The following is a 6,498-nucleotide window of genomic DNA, read 5'->3' on the forward strand; positions in this document are numbered from 1 at the left end:
TGCACAATTAAACACTATACTTACTAGGAAATTGGAATTTTTAATAATTCCACAAATATTTCGCTCAGCCAAATATTGCAAATAAATTTTGAAAAAATAAAAGAACAATATAATTTTATTTTAATCTAATCAAACAATACAAATTTTGTACAAAGATATTTCATATATTTCGATAAATAATGACACATATTAGTTAAGGAATATCCCAATGCCCAATTTGATGAATAGACAGGTGAGTAACATTTCCTTATGTCGAAACTTAATTACATCACTCGAGTAATCACGATGGTACTTCCCAGATTGATCGACAAATAGAGGAAACAGAGTCATTTCCATATTTTCCTCCTTTCAATCACGAGGTCACGAGTTTTCCAAATATTCCATCCAAAACAAAATTACAAAAACAATTTTAAAAATTATTTTACAACCAATTCCCAATTTCCCAAATTCCTCTAAGTAAATATCACTGCAATATACATCAGACGTATGTAAACATCACAATAGGTACAGAAAGAAGACAGAAATTCCAAACAACATTACAAAGCCTCATAAGATCGTCAAGGTAAGACCAATTAACGATACCCACCGCACGACGAAAGTGAACTCAATTATCAGGACACTAATTGGAATTCCCATGTACCTTTTTATCCCCATACCACGTGTGACGTACAAAAGAAAAGGGCTATTCACACCGTTTAGTCGCAGGTATGCATGATCCTGATTGCAGAGGAGAGTATCTTGACGTTTGAAATTGTCCTCGTGCGACAAACCTGTCGGCTGAAACAAGCCTTGCCCCAGAGTTCTTGAAAGAAAGTTCAAGTTCACTGTCTCTCCATCAGTCACGAACACTAGCACAAGATCGCAGACGAGTCACGAGGACTCCGAAAGCGTGCATACAGAAGACGAAGGCCCATCAACGTGGTTGGCTAGGCGATCGATGAATTCCTCGACGCAGATGAACTCTTCGTTCGGGGTGAAGATCGACCCGGAACGACCCGGCGACGATCGCGTTGAAAGACGAGTACATACACGATCCAGTGACCAATGAGAGTGTCAGGCAGGGGCCTCGCTATCTAGAATCACTTGTTGGCCGATAGAGCTCGTCTTCGTATATAGTTGCAGTTGAAAAGCGAGGATCAGCCAGAAGCGCACTTGAGGTGGCACGAATACGAGCTGCAGTCTAATATAACCTAGCTAAGGTGTCTGAAATCAGTGGCCAAGACGTCGTGTTCACGGCTAGATCTTCGTTCGGATCCTAATCGTCGAATGACCGTGAGTACCTACTCTATATTAACCATCGACCTGCGAAATTATAGCAAGATCGTTTCGATTCTTTTCCTTCTGCGTTAAATTGTCTCACCATCGATTTGATTGTTCCCGCGCTTTCGTATTTTCGCGCGTCTCCAAAATCCTCACCCGACCGCGAATCACATTCGTGCAGACTCCATGCAGCGATCAACGTGTGTTCGTTTATTATCGTTAGGTTGCTTTGCTGTCTCGTAAGTGTTGCGTCGGATTACGAATTTTATTTCCTGATTCTCATTCCAACGTGACACTTAGAGATTCTTCCGGTTTTCCTTCGAAAGTGAAAACATAACCTTTGTATCCTCGCGACTGACGTGATTTACACTGCACTCGGAGTGTGCCCGTGTATACTCTCGACACACCTGTTCTCGTGTCGTCTTAAGACGAATATTCTCTTTCTGCTAAGATGTTGACATAGAAAACGTGTTATTCAATTGTGCAAAACGTGACGTAGAAGTTAAATTTTTAACCTCGGTTCTATTTATTCTAGTTAATTCTTAAGTTAATTATTGCTCTCTTAATGTGATTTTTGGGGGTTAATTTTTGAAAAATATTTCTTGATTCGATGCAAGGGAATCGATTATTTAGTTTTACGGGATAATTCTTAATGGAAATAACGATTCGGGCAATGGACGATTCGAATACGAATATAAATTTTGTAATGGTTGTAGGGTGACCTAGATCCAATAGTTATTTTTAAAAGACACTGAAGCAACGGTGAACGTTGATAACGGAGTAGTAGACTGTAGTTTTATTATGAATGATAATATCTTTCTTGCATCTTTCCAGTATCGAATGTTATTTAGAATGCAGTTGATTGCAATATAGATAGATGCAACAAATTTATAAAACGAATTTTTCGACGTTGGTTAAACTAAAGTTTGATGTGTTAATATTCATATTCGATACTGAACAGAGTATTGAATAATGCAATTAAATTGGAATGCCTTATTATGAAAATATGTCATGATCGAATGAATCACGAGATCTGAATCATTAACGAGAACAAAAGCTTGCAAATGTAATTGTTAATCGTACGACTGCTTTTGTTTGTTTTATAATATATGTAAATAAATTCTAATTTTAACCGCTCATTTATAATTCATAGTGTATTTTTCTCTTAATTATTTTTAATGAATTAAAAGATAGAACTTCGAGTTCATTTTCAAATTCAATATTCCCGCTGGAAATATATTCGCCTTTATCGAACGAGCAGTATGGTGTTCAGTTCTATGCTGTAAATAATAGGTGACGCATTCGTAGCATTTGGTCGATGCTGCATACTCTTACGCAACGGGATAATTTTCGAAAAGATGACGTTAAAGTAGAATACAGTTGTTCCCTGCATCGGTACATATTTTACGAATATTATCAAAATTAGAAATTTCTGCAGTATCTTAATAATCGATGAAGATTGTATATTACAGATTTATTTTGACGTTGTTCCTAACAAATATGAAAAGGAACTGTAATGACATATGAACATAGCGTTCCCTTGATGACGATTATTTACCATTGCACGCGATAATGATGTAATTACAAATTAACAGTGAGCCAAATGACGCAAAGATAATGATTTAGATTATCTTACAATAACAGTGATAAAACGGTGAATGAAACTGAGTCAAAATAACGATAAAAGTATTAATATTATAGTTATCGGTTGTCATTAAGGAAATTATTATAATTATCGGTTCCTAATTTTAAACTTAATACAGGAAAAACGATATTAGTGTTTGTAGTATCTCTGAGTAATAACATAAAATTTGAATTCGTTGAATTTTATGTGACATACTGCAGAAATTTGTATCATAAAATGGAGATGTCGATATAGTAGTATAATGTTTAGTCGAACTCTTTTATTCTGTCCCAGAAATAAACGATAATCGTCTAAATAGCGAAGTTTAAACTGTCCTGGTTGCTAAATATAACATGGTTGAAAATAAGACAGTGTAGATGTGCATGCACACGTACACTACGCTATTTGTTACGAAATGATTAGGCAGGGGCACAATGTATGACATACTTGCTACCAAACATAATATGATACTACTAATTCAATTCTCAAATCAACGTGTAAAATATTAATAAAAATAAATAAAATTTGCTATTGTATAAATTCTGCTATCTTCTTGACCTACCGTAATCGATTAGCAAAGAATGCAATAAATAAGGAAATAAAATGGCGTGATAAATTAAATAATTCATACTCTGTTAAGGTAAAAAGCGTTTATGTCAATTGATAAATATTTCCCCGTTGCACGCATGCGTTCTCTTGGCAAGCAATAAGTGATTTCACGTGGAAATTTTTATAACAGTTTCGTCACGACTTACAATTAGTGATTCATGTCGAATGGTACAGCAATGAACTCAGTTAAATACGAGACAGAACTTAATTTTTGAGACAGGTCGTTTCAAACTTAGCAATGGCGAATATTCACCGATTATCTTTAATGGGCGACATTTATCTTTTAAATACAGGAAACCACTGGTTTTTGAATAATTTTATGATTTTAATGTCGAAACGAAATTCAATCTTTCATGTATTCATTTGGGTATTGGTTTGTATAATAAAGTATAAAATAATTGATACGTATGACATAATATAAATTAAATGATATAAATTAAAGGTGTTAAATAATTAAATGAATTAAATGAAAGAAAATAATTGTTTTTCGGTTGCAAACAGGTCGAAAATCGCAAAGGGTGAAACACCTTTATAATATTGGTCAATCGTGACGAATAAACCATGATAAATATACCCAAGCTATTTGCACGATTTGTAACGTATCGTTTTGCAACGTGAAGACATTGATTGACTAATCCCGACTATATTTATCAGTTTTTCTCAACTTCATTTAAGGTTCCATTGCTATAATCACGTGGACCTTAGGCACTTTCCATAACATTCTTAATAAAAAATTATTAGAACCTTTTCCACATGCAAATTCCATGTTAATATGAATATAATTGTCATAAATAATAAATTTCGTCGTTCATTGGAAGAAATAATCATGTAAATCCTTTAGCATTATTTGTTCTTGTCTGATCATCTTTAGGGATATACGTGAAGTTCATTCCTTTTTAATTTGTTTAAAACTCATCATTTCCAATACCTTTAACTTAGAGTACAAATTCAATCAATTACACGCTTTCCAATTTATTTTGAACATTTTTTGTACATGTAGAAATTTCATGCCCTGAAAACAAATTCACGAACCATAACGCAGAATCAGTTCATTTTAATTAATAAAATGCAATTTAACTTTAAATTATTTTCAATTTATCGTAGATTTAAATATCAGTCATTTAATGTTATTCTTTAAATTTGGAAATGTATATATAATTACAAGTTATTGACGATAAAATATGGCCCGAATAGTTGGAAATGACATAAGTGTTAAAATTATTCAATCGTAAAGGAATAATCTTAGAACCAGTTTGAACTCTTTAAACGTTTGATAACGGAAGATCTCCAACCTCCAGGATTGCTTAACAAGTATTTACCCAATGTCAAAATACGTGTCAGAATGATCAGTACAGTTCTCCTAAAAATAAAATAAATCTTATAAATTCTCAAAATTACATTAAAAATTACGATCATAAGTTAAGCCTTAATTAAAGGAAGCTGTAATATTTATTACTAAAAATCCAATTACCTAGTCCCTTGATGTACAGTAAGAACCTTGACACCAGAGTGCAAAATCCCATTTGCACCTATGTAAGCGGAGAGAAGACTGCTAATAATTCAGCAACCATAAATCAATCCTCGGGATATACGTATAGTGTGTCTATATTTACAATATCTAAACTTCAGTTATCTCAAGGTCTGCTAGAAACGCGCGTGTCTTTTTCAATTATTAAAAAATCACCGTCCACGTGATTTCACACGTGAAATCGAACAATTTCACCAGTTGTTCAAGGGCGATTTTTACTTTCGATATTTAAGCGAAAAAATGCAGGTTAGACAACGTTAGGTTCGAACGCAGAAGAAATCCAATCCTCGATGCAAAGGCAAGAAACGGTAAAGATGCCGGCCGGTCGAGCGAGCACGTGATACACGCGTGACGGATAACCATTCCGTATGATCTTCCTATGGTTCGCTTCGTCCCGTTCCCCCCACCACTGCGTGAAACGGACTTGCCGGTTTTGCCATTCCGTCCCCCACCATTCCGTTCGTGACTGCTTTCATGGCGAAGCGTGAACACGAGAGAGACAGGTATAGCAATCGTGTTCGTTTTCGTTCGAATTATTCTTCGTATTACGAGTTTACGAAGCGCTTCAATTGAAAAATAATATTACGTTCTTAACCTTTAGAATAGTCATCTTGAAGGAATTCGTGAAATACCGTAGCTCGAATGAAATGCAAATTTTGTCTGAGAAACGCGAGTTTTTAAGTCTCGCATTATTGTACTAAAATCTAGGTTGCAGTGGAAAATGTGGATATTTTTTCCGTGTTTTTTCCTGTTCTTTTTACACTAATTGACACGCTGGTTTAAATTACTCAGAATAGTGAGATACAACTGGCAGATTATAGTCATTTATGTGACTGAGAGGAAGAATGTAATTGTTTAAATGGTGCCATTCTTGAAGCAGGCTAAACTGTAGTTTTAGTGCCACGGTGGAAATCTAATTGTTTGAGAAGGAGGGGAGATCTATAGTTTCTGTATGAGGGTAAGAATGTTTCGTGCGCTGAATTCTTTCATTGTTATAGAATTTTGGTATATTATGTAGTTATATGAAATTGTTATAATTAAATTTTTGAATTTCTATAAAAAATAACAGAATTTGTTAACAATATCTTTTTCGTAGCTAATTTTTAATAGAATTATGTTATTATAAGTTGAAATTTATATACTCTTATAAGGAATTACTGTATATAAAATTTTATTGTAAAACAACTGACGATTGTCACATCCAGGAGAATATTTTCGAAAACTTACTAGATCAAGAAATAATTTTATGAAACGGAAATACTAGAGTCACTAGAAAAAATCCCTAAATTATCTTAGTTTAATTGTTACATTAGAGTTAAAATAATTTGTAAGAACTTAAAATGTTTTTATGAAAACACGATAAGAACCTCTTAATGTGTGCATAAACAAAAAACAGTTGAACAATTCTGAAAATTGTACTAGACGATCTTAAAACTTTACTACTCGAATGAATGTACGACCAATTCTATTAAGTGAA

The 6,498-nt window shown here is 33.8% G+C and overlaps 1 protein-coding gene across 1 annotated transcript in view; it reads left to right on the top strand.

Moving 5' to 3' along the window:
* Nucleotides 1–1,157: 1,157 nt before the first annotated feature.
* LOC108545839 (peroxidase) overlaps nucleotides 1,158–6,498 on the top strand; it is a 39,012-nt gene continuing 33,671 nt past the window's right edge. The window contains exon 1 of the mRNA XM_017897635.1: nucleotides 1,158–1,272. The gene's annotated coding sequence lies outside the window, so the exon portion shown is untranslated. The remainder of the gene's footprint in view (nucleotides 1,273–6,498) is intronic.

The sequence above is a fragment of the Eufriesea mexicana genome, unplaced genomic scaffold (genome assembly GCF_001483705.2).
Source record: "Eufriesea mexicana isolate 0111107269 unplaced genomic scaffold, ASM148370v2 scaffold592, whole genome shotgun sequence".
Taxonomy (NCBI): Eukaryota; Metazoa; Arthropoda; class Insecta; order Hymenoptera; family Apidae; genus Eufriesea; species Eufriesea mexicana.